Below are 20,584 nucleotides of genomic sequence, written 5' to 3'. Positions count from 1 at the left end.
CCAAGTGGAATTATGTAGGGGATATACTTGCTTTATTTGCAATAGCGCCCCCCAGTGGCCAATCGACACCCGGCTGGATTATGTCATAGGGGGTGTGCACTTGTCCACACCCAGGAGGTTTCATGCAGATCGACCAATGGTAAGCCTGTCAAACGCGTGCCGATCACTGATTGGCCGATTACGTCAGCCATTTTGGAAGTATGGCATGTCTGCTTTAGGACCTGGTTCCCAGAGGCCCATAGATGATGTCTGCCAAGTTTCATGTGGATCGGCCAATCTGAGTGCATGGGGCAAATTTTTGCATGTTATAGCGCCCCCTAGCAGGTGAGGTATGGCAACCTCTGCGAACTGCCCCAGACCCTCAGAGGGAAGCTGTCTGTGAAGTGTCATCTCATTGCATGCAAGTTTTCTGCAGTTAGAGCTTCATATGCGCAAAATTTACTATTGAGTTTACACCCTCTCATTTGATTGGCTTATACTGACTAGGTAGTGATGAAATTAGCATTTTTGCTGGATAGATTTTAAAGTTCAGACTCTTCTGAACGTTTTGATACCACATATGTGCATGTATGTGAAAAATCCAGGGACAAGTTTGGGCTCAAAGATGTGTGCGATTTTGCACATTATGCAAATTAACTCGAAATCTAAGTGGGCGGAGCTAAAGGGTCCTTGAGGCTTTTTTGTTTGGTTTGAGCCAAGGAATCCATCAGAAGTGGAATTTCGTTTCTATGACCTACGGTGTAGGAGATATGGACCAAAACACAAAATGCTGCGCTATAGCGCCACCATCAGGCCAATGTGGGTCATTGTCTGGGTTTCCCTCATTGCACCTCTGGTGCACCTGTCTGCCAAGTTTGGTGTTTCTGGGCCTTACGGTCTAGGCTGCAGTATGCGTTTTACAGCCTGAAAAATAATAATAATAAGAATATAGCCGCAAGCGGCGATAGGCGGGTTCACACACACAATAAGCAAAAGGAAGCCCAAAAGGTCCTTTAGACCTAAAAGTGAAAAGAAGCTGTTTGGGTTTGGCCAGTGTGTGCTCTACAGATAGTGTGTAATGACATCTGCATGTGTCAGAAAGGGAGACACAGAAACAGCACATCTGGCTAGGGCTGCATCTATGTGAACAATATAGGAAGGCCTGCATGTGTCTATACATGATTGGGCCTGTATATCACCGACAGAGATAGATTGAGGGAGCCAGAGACTATGCTTTGTTAATTCACTCTTTACACACCTAGCATGCCTAACATGACTGCCCATGTATTCAAAGTATGAATGTAGTCTGCAAAGCCTGGCATTACATGACTGACATGACTGGCATGACTGGAATGACATCACTGCCATGACGAACAAAATTAACATGACTGATATGACTGACATAACTGGCATGACTGTAATGATTTGATGATTTGACTGACATGACTGATATGACTGGACTGAAATGACTGATATGACTGGACTGAAATGATTGGCATGACATGACTTACATGACTGGCAGAACATGACTGGCATGTCTGATATGACTGACATCACTGGCATGACTTACATATACTATACATATACTATAGATATGCATACAAACTACATACATTTAGGTAGAAGTGTGTGTGTGTGTGTGTGGTAGTGTATGTACTCAAACTATGACAACATATACTAATACATACATACATAAGTATACATAGAAACTATACATACATATAGGTATAAAGGTGTGTGTGTCTGTGTTTGTGTGAGAGAGAGACAAAAAAGAAGCCAAATATCAGTTTGTATGAGCATGTGTTAGTCACTGAGATATGGGTGGGTATGGCTAGGGAAGTGTCATTGTGAATGCTATAGGAAGGCCTGCTTGCGCCTGTATGTGTGTGTGCCTGGTTAATAGACACAGAGAGATCTAGGTAGCCAGAGCAATGTTTACTTAGGGCACAGAGATGGGAGGGGGAATGTGGGTGAGAGTGTGAGAGAGACTGAGAGTGTGAGTTTCAGCTTGCGTGCGTGTGAGAAGGAGAAGGTGACAGAGGGACTTTACATGCATTCTTATGCATTGTATATAATACTGCACTGTAGAGCCATACGATAACCGATTTAGATGAAACTTGACAAATTTGTTCAGGATGGGATTCTGAATGGGCTTGTGCATTTTGGTCAGAATTGGGTAAAATATGAAAGAGCTTTAAGAATATGAATATTATATGTATCGATGCTGTCCATTAAAAAAATATTTAGCAGGTATAAGTGTCCTCAAATCCAAAATCTTTAGATTGTTTTTTGATTTCACACTCTGTAGAGTATTATAAGACTTTGCTTGACATGATAGTATGAAAATCCTAGGAGGAGTATGAAAAGTGATGATTTCAAACTATTATTAACTGTAAATAAACTGTGCATTTTTTAATAGGACATGTAATGGGAAAGTTGTTCGCACTACTGCAAGGAATCAAAAGAGTCCAATTGCATGTTCCCAAGTGGAATTATGTAGGGGATACACTTGCTTTTTTTGCAATAGCGCCCCCCAGTGGCCAATCGACACCTGGCTGGATTATGTCATAGGGGGCGTGCACTTGTCCACACCCAAGAGGTTTCGTGCAGATCGACCAATGGTAAGCCTGTCAAACGCGTGCCGATCACTGATTGGCCGATTACGTCAGCCATTTTGGAAGTATGGAGTGTCTGCTTTAGGACCTGGTTCCCAGAGGCCCATAGATGATGTCTGCCAAGTTTCATGTGGATCGGCCAATCTGAGTGCATGGGGCAAATTTTTGCATGTTATAGCGCCCCCTAGCAGGTGAGGTATGGCAACCTCTGCGAGCTGCCCCAGACCCTCACAGGGAAGCTGTCTGTGAAGTGCCATCTCATTACATGCAAGTTTTCTTAAGTTAGAGCTCCATATGCGCAAAATTTACTATTGAATTTACGCCTCCTCATTTGATTGGCTTATACTGACTAGGTAGTGAAGAAATTAGCATTTTTGTTGGATAGATTTTAAAGTTCAGACTCTTCTGAACGTTTTGATACCACATATGTGCATGTATGTGAAAAATCCAGGGACTAGTTTGCGCTCAAATATGTGTGTGATTTTGCACATTATGCAAATTAACTCGAAATCTAAGTGGGCGGAGCTTAATGGTTGTATATTAATTGTCCTATTGAATTTAGTCAAGGAATGTATAGGAACTGGAATTTTGGTTCTAGGACTTACGGTGTAGGAGATATGGACAAAAAGTCAATATGGTCTGCTATAGCGCCACCATCAGGCCAATTTGGGTCCCTGTATGGGAATCTGGTCCTTGGAGTTAACTGAACCTTTTTGCCAAGTTTGGGGTTTCTAGGCATTACGGTCTAGGCTGCACAATACGTTTTAGGTCAAAAAATGGGACAAAGAATAATAATAAGAAAGAAAAACCCTAACAATTACAATAGGGTTCCCACACTATGTGTGTGTGAACCCTAAATATAGCCGCAAGCGGCGATTGGCGGGTTCACACACCAATAGGCATTTTGGCCTCAATAGGCAAAAGGAAGCCCAAAAGGTCTTTTAGACCTAAAAGTGAAAAGAAGCTGTTTGGGTTTGGCCAGTGTGTGCTCTACAGATGTAGAGTGTGTGATGACATCTGCATATGTCAGAAAGGGAGACACAGAAATAGCACATCTGGCTAGGGCTGCATCTATGTGAACAATATAGGAAAGCCTGCATGTGTCTATACATGATTGGGCCTGTATTGATTTGATGATTTGACTGACATGACTGATATGACTGGACTGAAATGACTGATATGACTGGACTGAAATGATTGGCATGACATGACTTACATGACTGGCATGACTGACATGACTGATGTAACTGACATGACTGGCATTTCTGATATGACTGACATCACTGGCATGACTGACATATACTATACATATACTATAGATATGCATACAAACTTTACATACATTTAGGTAGATGTGTGTGTGTGTGTGTGTGTGTGTGTGTGTGTGTGTGTGTGTGTGTGTGTGGTAGTGTATGTACTCAAACTATGACAACATATACTAATACATACATACATAAGTATACATAGAAACTATACATACATATAGGTATAAAGGTGTGTGTGTCTGTGTGTTTGTGTGAGAGAGAGAGAGACAAAAAAGAAGCCAAATATCAGTTTGTATGAGCATGTGTTAGTCACTGAGATATGGGTGGGTATGGCTAGGGAAGTGTCATTGTGAATGCTATAGGAAGGCCTGCTTGCGCCTGTATGTGTGTGTGCCTGGTTAATAGACACAGAGAGATCTAGGTAGCCAGAGCAATGTTTACTTAGGGCACAGAGATGGGAGGGGGAATGTGGGTGAGAGTGTGAGAGAGACTGAGTGTGTGAGTTTCAGCTTGCGTGCGTGTGAGAAGGAGAAGGTGACAGAGGGACTTCACATGCATTCTTATGCATTGTATATAATACTGCACTGTAGAGCCATACAATAACAGATTTAGATGAAACTTGACAAATTTGTTCAGGATGGGATTCTGAATGGGCTTGTGCATTTTGGTCAGAATTGGGTAAAATATGAAAGAGCTTTAAGAATATGAATATTATATGTATCGATGCTGTCCATTAAAAAAATATTTAGCAGGTATAAGTGTCCTCAAATCCAAAATCTTTGGATTGTTTTTTGATTTCACACACTGTAGAGTATTATAAGACTTTGCTTGACATGATAGTATGAAAATCCTAGGAGGAGTATGAAAAGTGATGATTTCAAACTATTATTAACTGTAAATAAATTGTGCATTTTTTAATAGGACATGTAATGGGAAAGTTGTTCGCACTACTGCAAGGAATCAAAAGAGTCCAATTGCATGTTCCCAAGTGGAATTATGTAGGGGATACACTTGCTTTTTTTGCAATAGCGCCCCCCAGTGGCCAATCGACACCCGGCTGGATTATGTCATAGGGGGTGTGCACTTGTCCACACCCAAGAGGTTTCGTGCAGATCGACCAATGGTAAGCCTGTCAAACGCGTGCCGATCACGGATTGGCCGATTACGTCAGCCATTTTGGAAGTATGGCATGTCTGCTTTAGGACCTGGTTCCCAGAGGCCCATAGATGATGTCTGTCAAGTTTCATGTGGATCGGCCAATTTGAGTGCATGGGGCAAATTTTTGCATGTTATAGCGCCCCCTAGCAGGTGAGGTATGGCAACCTCTGCGAGCTGCCCCAGACCCTCACAGGGAAGCTGTCTGTGAAGTGCCATCTCATTACATGCAAGTTTTCTTAAGTTAGAGCTCCATATGCGCAAAATTTACTATTGAATTTACGCCCCCTCATTTGATTGGTTTATACTGACTAGGTAGTGAAGAAATTAGCATTTTTGTTGGATACGTTTTAAAGTTCAGACTCTTCTGAACGTTTTGATACCACATATGTGCATGTATGTGAAAAATCCAGGGACTAGTTCGCGCTCAAAAATGTGTGTGATTTTGCACATTATGCAAATTAACTCGAAATCTAAGTGGGCGGAGCTTAATGGTTGTATATTAATTGTCCTATTGAATTTAGTCAAGGAATGTATAGGAACTGGAATTTTGGTTCTAGGACCTACGGTGTAGGAGATATGGACAAAAAGTCAATATGGTCTGCTATAGCGCCACCATCAGGCCAATTTGGGTCCCTGTATGGGAATCTGGTCCTTGGGGGTAACTGAACCTTTTTGCCAAGTTTGGGGTTTCTAGGCATTACGGTCTAGGCTGCACAATACGTTTTAGGTCAAAAAATGGGACAAAGAATAAGAAAGAAAAATCCTAACAATTACACAATAGGGTTCCCACACTATGTGTGTGTGAACCCTAAATATAGCCGCAAGCGGCGATTGGCGGGTTCACACACAAATAGGCATATTTTGGCCTCAATAGGCAAAAGGAAGCCCAAAAGGTCCTTTAGACCTAAAAGTGAAAAGAAGCTGTTTGGGTTTGGCCAGTGTGTGCTCTACAGATAGTGTGTGATGACATCTGCGTGTGTCAGAAAGGGAGACACAGAAATAGCACATCTGGCTAGGGCTGCATCTATGTGAACAATATAGGAAGGCCTATATTGTGTCTATACATGATTGGGCCTGTATATTACAGACAGAGAGAGATTGAGGGTGCCAGAGACTATGCTTTGTTAATTCACTCCTTGCACACCTTGCACGCCTAACATGACTGCCCGTGTATTCAAAGTATGAATGTAGTCTGCAAAGCCTGGCATTACATGACTGACATGACTGGCATGACTGACATAACTGATATGACTGAAATGACATCACTGGCATGATGAACAAAAGTAATATGACTGATATGACTGACATAACTGGAATGAGTGACATGACTGGCATGACTGTAATGACATGACTGATATGACTGACATGACTTATGTCTGACATGACTGGACTGACATGACTGATATGACTGGACTGAAATGACTGACATGACTGGACTGACATGACTGTTATGACTGGACAGATATGCATACAAACTATACATACATTTAGGTAGAAGTGTGTGTGTGTGTGTGTGTGTGTGTGTGTGTGTGTGTGTGTGTGTGTGGTAGTGTATGTACTGAAACTATGACAACATATACTAATACATACATACATAAGTATACATAGAAACTATACATACATATAGGTATAAAGGTGTGTGTGTCTGTGTGTTTGTGTGAGAGAGAGAGACAAAAAAGAAGCCAAATATCAGTTTGTATGAGCATGTGTTAGTCACTGAGATATGGGTGGGTATGGCTAGGGAAGTGTCATTGTGAATGCTATAGGAAGGCCTGCTTGTGCCTGTATGTGTGTGTGCCTGGTTAATAGACACAGAGAGATCTAGGTAGCCAGAGCAATGTTTACTTAGGGCACAGAGATGGGAGGGGGAATGTGGGTGAGAGTGTGAGAGAGACTGAGAGTGTGAGTTTCAGCTTGCGTGCGTGTGAGAAGGAGAAGGTGACAGAGGGACTTTACATGCATTCTTATGCATTGTATATAATACTGCACTGTAGAGCCATACGATAACCGATTTAGATGAAACTTGACAAATTTGTTCAGGATGGGATTCTGAATGGGCTTGTGCATTTTGGTCAGAATTGGGTAAAATATGAAAGAGCTTTAAGAATATGAATATTATATGTATCGATGCTGTCCATTAAAAAAATATTTAGCAGGTATAAGTGTCCTCAAATTCAAAATCTTTGGATTGTTTTTTGATTTCACACTCTGTAGAGTATTATAAGACTTTGCTTGACATGATAGTATGAAAATCCTAGGAGGAGTATGAAAAATGATGATTTCAAACTATTATTAACTGTAAATAAACTGTGCATTTTTTAATAGGACATGTAATGGGAAAGTTGTTCGCACTACTGCAAGGAATCAAAAGAGTCCAATTGCATGTTCCCAAGTGGAATTATGTAGGGGATACACTTGCTTTTTTTGCAATAGCGCCCCCCAGTGGCCAATCGACACCCGGCTGGATTATGTCATAGGGGGCGTGCACTTGTTCACACCCAAGAGGTTTCGTGCAGATCGACCAATGGTAAGCCTGTCAAACGTGTGCCGATCACTGATTGGCCGATTACGTCAGCCATTTTGGAAGTATGGCATGTCTGCTTTAGGACCTGGTTTCCAGAGGCCCATAGATGATGTCTGTCAAGTTTCATGTGGATCGGCCAATCTGAGTGCATGGGGCAAATTTTTGCATGTTATAGCGCCCCCTAGCAGGTGAGGTATGGCAACCACTGCGAGCTGCCCCAGACCCTCACACGGAAGCTGTCTGTGAAGTGCCATCTCATTACATGCAAGTTTTCTTAAGTTAGAGTTCCATATGTGCAAAATTTACTATTGAATTTACGCCCCCTCATTTGATTGGCTTATACTGACTAGGTAGTGAAGAAATTAGCATTTTTGTTGGATACATTTTAAAGTTCAGACTCTTCTGAACGTTTTGATACCACATATGTGCACGTATGTGAAAAATCCAGGGACTAGTTCGCGCTCAAAGATGTGTGTGATTTTGCACATTATGCAAATTAACTCGAAATCTAAGTGGGCGGAGCTTAATGGTTGTATATTAATTGTCCTATTGAATTTAGTCAAGGAATGCATAGGAACTGGAATTTTGGTTCTAGGACCTACGGTGTAGGAGATATGGACAAAAAGTCAATATGGTCTGCTATAGCGCCACCATCAGGCCAATTTGGGGTCCCTGTATGGGAATCTGGTCCTTGGAGGTAACTGAACCTTTTTGCCAAGATTGGGTTTTCTAGGCATTACAGTCTAGGCTGCACGATGCATTTTATGTCAAAAAATGGGCAAAAGAATAAGAAAAATAAGAAAAATAGCACATCTGGCTAGGGCTGCATCTATGTGAACAGCATAGGAAGGCCTGCACTTGTCTATACATGATTGGGCCTCTATATTACTGACAGAGAGAGATTGAGGACCCCAGAGACTATGCTTTGTTATTTCACTCCTTGTACACCTAGCACGCCTAACATGACTGCCCGTGTATTCAAAGTATGAATGTAGTCTGCAAAGCCTGGCATTACATGACTGGCATGACTGAAATGACATCACTGGCATGATGAACAAAAGTAACATGACTGATATGACTGACATGACTTATGTCTGACATGACTGGACTGACATGACTGATATGACTGGACTGAAATGACTGACATGACTAGACTGACATGACTGTTATGACTGGACAGATATGCATACAAACTATACATACATTTAGGTAGAAGTGTGTGTGTGTGTGTGTGTGTGTGTGTGTGTGTGGTAGTGTATGTACTCAAACTATGACAACATATACTAATACATACATACATAAGTATACATAGAAACTATACATACATATAGGTATAAAGGTGTGTGTGTCTGTGTGTTTGTGTGAGAGAGAGACAAAAAGAAGCCAAATATCAGTTTGTATAAGCATGTGTTAGTCACTGAGATATGGGTGGGTATGGCTAGGGAAGTGTCATTGTGAATGCTATAGGAAGGCCTGCTTGCGCCTGTATGTGTGTGTGCCTGGTTAATAGACACAGAGAGATCTAGGTAACCAGAGCAATGTTTACTTAGGGCACAGAGATGGGAGGGGGAATGTGGGTGAGAGTGTGAGAGAGACTGAGAGTGTGAGTTTCAGCTTGCGTGCGTGTGAGAAGGAGAAGGTGACAGAGGGACTTTACATGCATTCTTATGCATTGTATATAATACTGCACTGTAGAGCCATACGATAACCGATTTAGATGAAACTTGACAAATTTGTTCAGGATGGGATTCTGAATGGGCTTGTGCATTTTGGTCAGAATTGGGTAAAATATGAAAGAGCTTTAAGAATATGAATATTATATGTATTGATGCTGTCCATTAAAAAAATATTTAGCAGGTATAAGTGTCCTCAAATCCAAAATCTTTGGATTGTTTTTTGATTTCACACTCTGTAGAGTATTATAAGACTTTGCTTGACATGATAGTATGAAAATCCTAGGAGGAGTATGAAAAGTGATGATTTCAAACTATTATTAACTGTAAATAAACTGTGCATTTTTTAATAGGACATGTAATGGGAAAGTTATTCGCACTACTGCAAGGAATCAAAAGAGTCCAATTGCATGTTCCCAAGTGGAATTATGTAGGGGATACACTTGCTTTTTTTGCAATAGCGCCCCCCAGTGGCCAATCGACACCCGGCTGGATTATGTCATAGGGGGCGTGCACTTGTCCACACCCAAGAGGTTTCGTGCAGATCGACCAATGGTAAGCCTGTCAAACGCGTGCCGATCACTGATTGGCCGATTACGTCAGCCATTTTGGAAGTATGGCATGTCTGCTTTAGGACCTGGTTTCCAGAGGCCCATAGATGATGTCTGTCAAGTTTCATGTGGATCGGCCAATCTGAGTGCATGGGGCAAATTTTTGCATGTTATAGCGCCCCCTAGCAGGTGAGGTATGGCAACCTCTGCGAGCTGCCCCAGACCCTCACAGGGAAGCTGTCTGTGAAGTGCCATCTCATTACATGCAAGTTTTCTTAAGTTAGAGCTCCATATGCGCAAAATTTACTATTGAATTTACGCCCCCTCATTTGATTGGCTTATACTGACTAGGTAGTGAAAAATTAGCATTTTTGTTGGATACGTTTTAAAGTTCAGACTCTTCTGAACGTTTTGATACCACATATGTGCATGTATGTGAAAAATCCAGGGACTAGTTCGCGCTCAAAGATGTGTGTGATTTTGCACATTATGCAAATTAACTCGAAATCTAAGTGGGCGGAGCTTAATGGTTGTATATTAATTGTCCTATTGAATTTAGTCAAGGAATGTATAGGAACTGGAATTTTGGTTCTAGGACCTACGGTGTAGGAGATATGGACAAAAAGTCAATATGGTCCACTATAGCGCCACCATCAGGCCAATTTGGGTCCCTGTATGGGAATCTGGTCCTTGGAGGTAACTGAACCTTTTTGCCAAGTTTGGGGTTTCTAGGCATTACGGTCTAGGCTGCACAATACGTTTTAGGTCAAAAAATGGGACAAAGAATAATAATAAGAAAGAAATATAGCCGCAAGCGGCGATTGGCGGGTTCACACACCAATAGGCATTTTGGCCTCAATAGGCAAAAGGAAGCCCAAAAGGTCCTTTAGACCTAAAAGTGAAAAAAAAACTGTTTGGGTTTGGCCAGTGTGTGCTCTACAGATGTAGAGTGTGATGAAAGCTGCGTGTGTCAGAAAGGGAGACACAAAAATAGCACATCTGGCTAGAGCTGCATCTATGTGAACAGTATAGGAAGGCCTGCACTTGTCTATACATGATTGGGCCTCTATATTACTGACAGAGAGAGATTGAGGGAGCCAGAGACTATGCTTTGTTATTTCACTCCTTGCACACGTAGCACGCCTAACATGACTGCCTGTGTATTCAAAGTATGAATGTAGTCTGCAAAGCCTGGCATGACTGACATGACTGGCATTACTGACATAACTGATATGACTGGCATGACTGGAATGACATCTCTGGCATGACGAACAAAATTAACATGACTGATATGACTGACATAACTGGCATGACTAATGATTTGAAGATTTGACTGACATGACTGATAGGACTGATATGACTGGACTGAAATGATTGGCATGACATGACTTACATGACTGGCAGAACATGACTGATATAACTGACATGACTGGACTGGCATGTCTGATATGACTGACATCACTGGTATGACTGACATATACTATACATATACTATAGATATGCATACAAACTATACATACATTTAGGTAGAAGTGTGTGTGTGTGTGTGTGTGTGTGTGTGTGTGTGTGTGGTAGTATATGTATTCAAACTATGACAACATATACTATACATACATAAATATACATAGAAACTATACATACATATAGGTATAAAGGTGTGTGTGTCTGTGTGTTTGTGTGAGAGAGAGAGACAAAAAAGAAGCCAAATATCAGTTTGTATGAGCATGTGTTAGTCACTGAGATATGGGTGGGTATGGCTAGGGAAGTGTCATTGTGAATGCTATAGGAAGGCCTGCTTGCGCCTGTATGTGTGTGTGCCTGGTTCATAGACACAGAGAGATCTAGGTAGCCAGAGCAATGTTTACTTAGGGCACAGAGATGGGAGGGGGAATGTGGGTGAGAGTGTGAGAGAGACTGAGAGTGTGAGTTTCAGGCTGCGTGCGTGTGAGAAGGAGAAGGTGACAGAGGGACTTTACATGCATTCTTATGCATTGTATATAATACTGCACTGTAGAGCCATACGATAACCGATTTAGATTAAACTTGACAAATTTGTTCAGGATGGGATTCTGAATGGGCTTGTGCATTTTGGTCAGAATTGGGTAAAATATGAAAGAGCTTTAAGAATATGAATATTATATGTATCGATGCTGTCCATAAAAAAAATATTTAGCAGGTATAAGTGTCCTCAAATCCAAAATCTTTGGATTGTTTTTTGATTTCACACTCTGTAGAGTATTATAAGACTTTGCTTGACATGATAGTATGAAAATCCTAGGAGGAGTATGAAAAGTGATGATTTCAAACTATTATTAACTGTAAATAAACTGTGCATTTTTTAATAGGACATGTAATGGGAAAGTTGTTCGCACTACTGCAAGGAATCAAAAGAGTCCAATTGCATGTTCCCAAGTGGAATTATGTAGGGGATACACTTGCTTTTTTTGCAATAGCGCCCCCCAGTGGCCAATCGACACCCGGCTGGATTATGTCATAGGGGGCGTGCACTTGTCCACACCCAAGAGGTTTCGTGCAGATCGACAAATTGTAAGCCTGTCAAACGCGTGCCGATCACTGATTGGCCGATTACGTCAGCCATTTTGGAAGTATGGCATGTCTGCTTTAGGACCTGGTTTCCAGAAGCCCATAGATGATGTCTGTCAAGTTTCATGTGGATCGGCCAATCTGAGTGCATGGGGCAAATTTTTGCATGTTATAGCGCCCCCTAGCAGGTGAGGTATGGCAACCTCTGCGAGCTGCCCCAGACCCTCACAGGGAAGCTGTCTGTGAAGTGCCATCTCATTACATGCAAGTTTTCTTAAGTTAGAGCTCCATATGCGCAAAATTTACTATTGAATTTACGCCCCCTCATTTGATTGGCTTATACTGACTAGGTAGTGAAGAAATTAGCATTTTTGTTGGATACATTTTAAAGTTCAGACTCTTCTGAACGTTTTGATACCACATATGTGCATGTATGTGAAAAATCCAGGGACTAGTTCGCGCTCAAATATGTGTGTGATTTTGCACATTATGCAAATTAACTCGAAATCTAAGTGGGCGGAGCTTAATGGTTGTATATTAATTGTCCTATTGAATTTAGTCAAGGAATGTATAGGAACTGGAATTTTGGTTCTAGGACTTACGGTGTAGGAGATATGGACAAAACGTCAATATGGTCTGCTATAGCGCCACCATCAGGCCAATTTGGGTCCCTGTATGGGAATCTGGTCCTTGGAGTTAACTGAACCTTTTTGCCAAGTTTGGGGTTTCTAGGCATTACGGTCTAGGCTGCACAATACGTTTTAGGTCAAAAAATGGGACAAAGAATAATAAGAAAGAAAAATTCTAACAATTACAATAGGGTTCCCACACTATGTGTGTGTGAACCCTAAATATAGCCGCAAGCGGCGATTGGCGGGTTCACACACAAATAGGCATATTTTGGCCTCAATAGGCAAAAGGAAGCCCAAAAGGTCCTTTAGACCTAAAAGTGAAAAGAAGCTGTTTGGGTTTGGCCAGTGTGTTCTCTAGAGATAGTGTGTGATGACATCTGCGTGTGTCAGAAAGGGAGACACAGAAATAGCACATCTGGCTAGGGCTGCATCTATGTGAACAATATAGGAAGGCCTATATTGTGTCTATACATGATTGGGCCTGTATATTACAGACAGAGAGAGATTGAGGGTGCCAGAGACTATGCTTTGTTAATTCACTCCTTGCACACCTTGCACGCCTAACATGACTGCCCGTGTATTCAAAGTATGAATGTAGTCTGCAAAGCCTGGCATTACATGACTGACATGACTGGCATGACTGACATAACTGATATGACTGAAATGACATCACTGGCATGATGAACAAAAGTAATATGACTGATATGACTGACATAACTGGAATGAGTGACATGACTGGCATGACTGTAATGACATGACTGATATGACTGACATGACTTATGTCTGACATGACTGGACTGACATGACTGATATGACTGGACTGAAATGACTGACATGACTGGACTGACATGACTGTTATGACTGGACAGATATGCATACAAACTATACATACATTTAGGTAGAAGTGTGTGTGTGTGTGTGTGTGTGTGGTAGTGTATGTACTGAAACTATGACAACATATACTAATACATACATACATAAGTATACATAGAAACTATACATACATATAGGTATAAAGGTGTGTGTGTCTGTGTGTTTGTGTGAGAGAGAGACAAATAAGAAGCCAAATATCAGTTTGTATGAGCATGTGTTAGTCACTGAGATATGGGTGGGTATGGCTAGGGAAGTGTCATTGTGAATGCTATAGGAAGGCCTGCTTGTGCCTGTATGTGTGTGTGCCTGGTTAATAGACACAGAGAGATCTAGGTAGCCAGAGCAATGTTTACTTAGGGCACAGAGATGGGAGGGGGAATGTGGGTGAGAGTGTGAGAGAGACTGAGAGTGTGAGTTTCAGCTTGCGTGCGTGTGAGAAGGAGAAGGTGACAGAGGGACTTTACATGCATTCTTATGCATTGTATATAATACTGCACTGTAGAGCCATACGATAACCGATTTAGATGAAACTTGACAAATTTGTTCAGGATGGGATTCTGAATGGGCTTGTGCATTTTGGTCAGAATTGGGTAAAATATGAAAGAGCTTTAAGAATATGAATATTATATGTATCGATGCTGTCCATTAAAAAAATATTTAGCAGGTATAAGTGTCCTCAAATTCAAAATCTTTGGATTGTTTTTTGATTTCACACTCTGTAGAGTATTATAAGACTTTGCTTGACATGATAGTATGAAAATCCTAGGAGGAGTATGAAAAATGATGATTTCAAACTATTATTAACTGTAAATAAACTGTGCATTTTTTAATAGGACATGTAATGGGAAAGTTGTTCGCACTACTGCAAGGAATCAAAAGAGTCCAATTGCATGTTCCCAAGTGGAATTATGTAGGGGATACACTTGCTTTTTTTGCAATAGCGCCCCCCAGTGGCCAATCGACACCCGGCTGGATTATGTCATAGGGGGCGTGCACTTGTCCACACCCAAGAGGTTTCGTGCAGATCGACCAATGGTAAGCCTGTCAAACGCGTGCCGATCACTGATTGGCCGATTACGTCAGCCATTTTGGAAGTATGGCATGTCTGCTTTAGGACCTGGTTTCCAGAGGCCCATAGATGATGTCTGTCAAGTTTCATGTGGATCGGCCAATCTGAGTGCATGGGGCAAATTTTTGCATGTTATAGCGCCCCCTAGCAGGTGAGGTATGGCAACCACTGCGAGCTGCCCCAGACCCTCACACGGAAGCTGTCTGTGAAGTGCCATCTCATTACATGCAAGTTTTCTTAAGTTAGAGTTCCATATGTGCAAAATTTACTATTGAATTTACGCCCCCTCATTTGATTGGCTTATACTGACTAGGTAGTGAAGAAATTAGCATTTCTGTTGGATACATTTTAAAGTTCAGACTCTTCTGAACGTTTTGATACCACATATGTGCACGTATGTGAAAAATCCAGGGACTAGTTCGCGCTCAAAGATGTGTGTGATTTTGCACATTATGCAAATTAACTCGAAATCTAAGTGGGCGGAGCTTAATGGTTGTATATTAATTGTCCTATTGAATTTAGTCAAGGAATGCATAGGAACTGGAATTTTGGTTCTAGGACCTACGGTGTAGGAGATATGGACAAAAAGTCAATATGGTCTGCTATAGCGCCACCATCAGGCCAATTTGGGGTCCCTGTATGGGAATCTGGTCCTTGGAGGTAACTGAACCTTTTTGCCAAGATTGGGTTTTCTAGGCATTATGGTCTAGGCTGCACGATGCATTTTATGTCAAAAAATGGGCAAAAGAATAAGAAAAATAAGAAAAATACCAGCAATTACAATAGGGTTCCCACACTATGTGTGTGTGAACCCTAAAAATCCTAACAATTACAATAGGGTTCCCACACTATGTGTGTGTGAACCCTAAAAATACCAGCAATTACAATAGGGTTCCCACACTATGTGTGTGTGAACCCTAAATATAGCCGCAAGCGGCGATTGGCGGGTTCACACACAAATAGGCATATTTTGGCCTCAATAGGCAAAAGGAAGCCCAAAAGGTCCTTTAGACCTAAAAGTGAAAAGAAGCTGTTTGGGTTTGGCCAGTGTGTGCTCTACAGATAGTGTGTGATGACATCTGCGTGTGTCAGAAAGGGAGACACAGAAATAGCACATCTGGCTAGGGCTGCATCTATGTGAACAATATAGGAAGGCCTGCATGTGTCTATACATGATTGGGCCTTTATATTACAGACAGAGAGAGATTGAGGGTGCCAGAGACTATGCTTTGTTAATTCACTCCTTGCACACCTTGCACGCCTAACATGACTGCCCGTGTATTCAAAGTATGAATGTAGTCTGCAAAGCCTGGCATTACATGACTGACATGACTGGCATGACTGACATAACTGATATGACTGAAATGACATCATTGGCATGATGAACAAAAGTAATATGACTGATATGACTGACATAACTGGAATGAGTGACATGACTGGCATGACTGTAATGACGACTGATATGACTGACATGACTTATGTCTGACATGACTGGACTGACATGACTGATATGACTGGACTGACATGACTGATATGACTGGACTGAAATGACTGACATGACTGGACTGACATGACTGTTATGACTGGACAGATATGCATACAAACTATACATACATTTAGGTAGAAGTGTGTGTGTGTGTGTGTGTGGTAGTGTCAGTGATGCCGGTAACGCGTTACTTAGTAACGCGTTACTGTAGTCGGACTACTTTTTTCAGTAACGAGTAGTCTAACGCAACTACTATTTAAAAACTAGTAGTCAGATTAAAGTTACTTATCTAAAACATCGTGCGTTACTATTTCTGCATTTCGGGGGAACGTAGGTTATATTTATTCATTCTTATTTTTTGGCTACACGTTTCTTACGCGGTTACGTCATCTCTGCTCTGCGGCGCCAAAGTCAGATGGAAGGAGAGGTTCGCCTTTAGCAGCTGGAAATACAGGCATTATTTTGATTTTATTTCGGCTAAGGAAGACAACATTAAGGTCCGTTGTACACTCTGTCCTGGCGACAGAGTGCTGTCTACTTTCAAAAACACAACGTCAAACCTGAAAAAAAAAAAAAAAAACCGGGGCTTGGCGGCGAACGTAAATTGTTACCGGGCGGGGTGTAAAATTGACTAAATTCAGTATTATATCGCGATCGATCGATCGCCGGTGGTTGGCGCCAGATCGAACTAGTAACTCATTGAATCATAGATGTGGATCAGAGGTAAATAAACTGGATTTTTTTTTCGGCGTGAGATATCGGAAGTGTGGCGTAAGCGTGTGAAGACAGTCAAATGCGTGTGTCTCAATGCGTGACAGTTGGCAACCCTGTAAGTGGGCGGAGTTGAACAGAAAGACTGTCTTATTTATTTATTTAAAAAACATGTAAGCCTATTTCAAGAAAAAGTTTACAAATGCCAGTGTCATTTTTGATGTTCCGGTTAAAATACATGTCAATAAAGTGAGTATTGGCAGAACTGGTAGTCATTTTCATGTTATAGGGGCGGGGGATCAGCCTCTGCTGAAAGTAACTAAAAGTAATCTAACTTAGTTACTTTTAAAAGCAAGTAGTCAGTAACTTAACTGAGTTACTTTTTAAAGAAGTAGTCAGTAGTCGGATTACTGTTTCAAAGTAACTATGGCAACACTGGGTAGTGTATGTACTCAAACTATGACAACATATACTAATACATACATACATAAGTATACATAGAAACTATACATACATATAGGTATAAAGGTGTGTGTGTCTGTGTGTTTGTGTGAGAGAGAGACAAAAAAGAAGCCAAATGTCAGTTTGTATGAGCATGTGTTAGTCACTGAGATATGGGTGGGTATGGCTAGGGAAGTGTCATTGTGAATGCTATAGGAAGGCCTGCTTGCGCCTGTATGTGTGTGTGCCTGGTTAATAGACACAGAGAGATCTAGGTAGCCAGAGCAATGTTTACTTAGGGCACAGAGATGGGAGGGGGAATGTGGGTGAGAGTGTGAGAGAGACTGAGAGTGTGAGTTTCAGCTTGCGTGCGTGTGAGAAGGAGAAGGTGACAGAGGGACTTTACATGCATTTTTATGCATTGTATATAATACTGCACTGTAGAGCCATACGATAACCGATTTAGATGAAACTTGACAAATTTGTTCAGGATGGGATTCTGAATGGGCTTGTGCATTTTGGTCAGAATTGGATAAAATATGAAAGAGCTTTAAGAATATGAATATTATATGTATTGATGCTGTCCATTAAAAAAATATTTAGCAGGTATAAGTGTCCTCAAATCCAAAATCTTTGGATTGTTTTTTGATTTCACACTCTGTAGAGTATTATAAGACTTTGCTTGACATGATAGTATGAAAATCCTAGGAGCAGTATGAAAAGTGATGATTTCAAACTATTATTAACTGTAAATAAACTGTGCATTTTTTAATAGGACATGTAATGGGAAAGTTGTTCGCACTACTGCAAGGAATCAAAAGAGTCCAATTGCATGTTCCCAAGTGGAATTATGTAGGGGAGACACTTGCTTTTTTTGCAATAGCGCCCCCCAGTGGCCAATCGACACCCGGCTGGATTATGTCATAGGGGGCGTGCACTTGTCCACACCCAAGAGGTTTCGTGCAGATTGACCAATGGTAAGCCTGTCAAACGCGTGCCGATCACTGATTGGCCGATTACGTCAGCCATTTTGGAAGTATGGCATGTTTGCTTTAGGACCTGGTTCCCAGAGGCCCATAGATGATGTCTGTCAAGTTTCATGTGGATCGGCCAATCTGAGTGCATGGGGCAAATTTTTGCATGTTATAGCGCCCCCTAGCAGGTGAGGTATGGCAACCTCTGCGAGCTGCCCCAGACCCTCACAGGGAAGCTGTCTGTGAAGTGCCATCTCATTACATGCAAGTTTTCTTAAGTTAGAGCTCCATATGCGCAAAATTTACTATTGAATTTACGCCCCCTCATTTGATTGGCTTATACTGACTAGGTAGTGAAGAAATTAGCATTTTTGTTGGATACATTTTAAAGTTCAGACTCTTCTGAATGGTTTGATACCACATATGTGCATGTATGTGAAAAATCCAGGGACTAGTTCGCGCTCAAAGATGTGTGTGATTTTGCACATTATGCAAATTAACTCGAAATCTAAGTGGGCGGAGCTAAAGGGTCCTTGAGGCTTTTTTGTTTGGTTTGAGCCAAGGAATCCATCAGAAGTGGAATTTCGTTTCTAGGACCTACGGTGTAGGAGATATGGACCAAAACGCAAAATGCTGCGCTATAGCGCCACCATCAGGCCAATGTGGGTCATTGTCTGGGTTTCCCTCATTGCACCTCTGGTGCATCTGTCTGCCAAGTTTGGTGTTTCTGGGCCTTACGGTCTAGGCTGCAGTATGCGTTTTACAGCCTGAAAAATAATAATAATAAGAAGAAAAACTCGAGCAATTACAATAGGGTTCCCACACTATGTGTGTGAACCCTAAAAAACTCGAGCAATTACAAATAGGGTTCCCACACTATGTGTGTGAACCCTAAATATAGCCGCAAGCGGCAATTGCGGGTTCACACACGAAAAAGGCAAAAAAGCCCAAAAAGTTGGCAAAATGATTCAGATCAGAAGTAAATCACATGCTGTGATTAGCTTTGTGTGTATGTGTGTTTGTGTGTTTTTTGATTTAAGCAGTACATTTTGGCTTGATCCAAGGAATGCAACAGAAGTAGAATTTTGTTTCTAGGCCCTACAGTGTGAAAGAAATTGGAAAATAAAAGTGAAAAGAAGCTGTTTGGGTTTGGCCAGTGTGTGCTCTACAGATAGTGTGTGATGACATCTGCATGTGTCAGAAAGGGAGACACAGAAACAGCACATCTGGCTAGGGCTGCATCTATGTGAACAATATAGGAAGGCCTGCATGTGTCTATACATGATTGGGACTGTATATTACGGACAGAGAGAGATTGAGGGAGCCAGAGACTATGCTTTGTTAATTCACTCCTTGCACACTTTGCACGCCTAACATGACTGTCTGTGTATTCAAAGTATGAATGTGGACTGACATAACTGATATTACTGACATAACTGGCATGACTGTAATGATTTGATGATTTGACTGACATGACTTATATGACTGACATGACTGATATGACTGGACTGAAATGATTGGCATGACACGACTTACATGACTGGCAGAACACGACTGACATGACTGGCATGACTGACATGACTGATATAAACTGACATGACTGGACTGACTGACATATACTATACATATACTATAAATATGCATACAAACTATACATACATTTAGGTAGAAGTGTGTGTGTGTGTGTGTGTGTGTATGTTTGTGGTAGTGTATGTTCTGACAATCAGATTAAGCAAATAAAGTCACCCAATGTCAATTGTCTTGAATCTCAAGAAGATATGCAGGGGCCCATGGGCCATATAGGGTATGAGCATTGTTTAGAGTAAATAATTAACTAATGGTTTCTGAGAAACAGTTTTTCCCATGTTATAGCGCCCCCTATTGGACAATCGTGGCCAGCTTTGAACTATGACCTCGGAGTCATGTGCCCTAACAACTGTTAAAATTTTATGAAGATCGGTCAAAGCGTTGCTGAGATATGGCTGTTTAAGTAAATTTGGCCACGCCTTGGAGCTATTGATTGACATGTGACAACCAGACTGTATGCAAATCTCAAAATGTTTTTAAGCAACTTTGATAATGAGATTCT

General features: G+C 41.4%; 1 protein-coding gene across 6 annotated transcripts in view; it reads left to right on the top strand.

Annotated features, from left to right (window-relative positions):
• Window positions 1–20,584, top strand: part of ccndbp1 (cyclin D-type binding-protein 1) — an 84,320-nt gene that overhangs the window by 31,902 nt on the left and 31,834 nt on the right. Inside the window, exon 1 of one of the 6 annotated variants that reach the window (XM_077013700.1) lies at window positions 18,480–18,498. The exons of 4 other annotated variants lie outside the window; for them this stretch is intronic. The gene's annotated coding sequence lies outside the window, so the exon portion shown is untranslated. Of the gene's footprint in view, window positions 1–18,479; window positions 18,499–20,584 lie in introns of those variants that run through there. One more of the 6 variants, XM_077013701.1, reaches the window with a different exon arrangement.

Source organism: Brachyhypopomus gauderio, chromosome 8 (genome assembly GCF_052324685.1).
Source record: "Brachyhypopomus gauderio isolate BG-103 chromosome 8, BGAUD_0.2, whole genome shotgun sequence".
In the NCBI taxonomy this organism is placed as follows: domain Eukaryota; kingdom Metazoa; phylum Chordata; class Actinopteri; order Gymnotiformes; family Hypopomidae; genus Brachyhypopomus; species Brachyhypopomus gauderio.
Note: the sequence above shows the minus strand (reverse complement) of the source record. Positions and strands in the feature narration are given on the sequence as shown.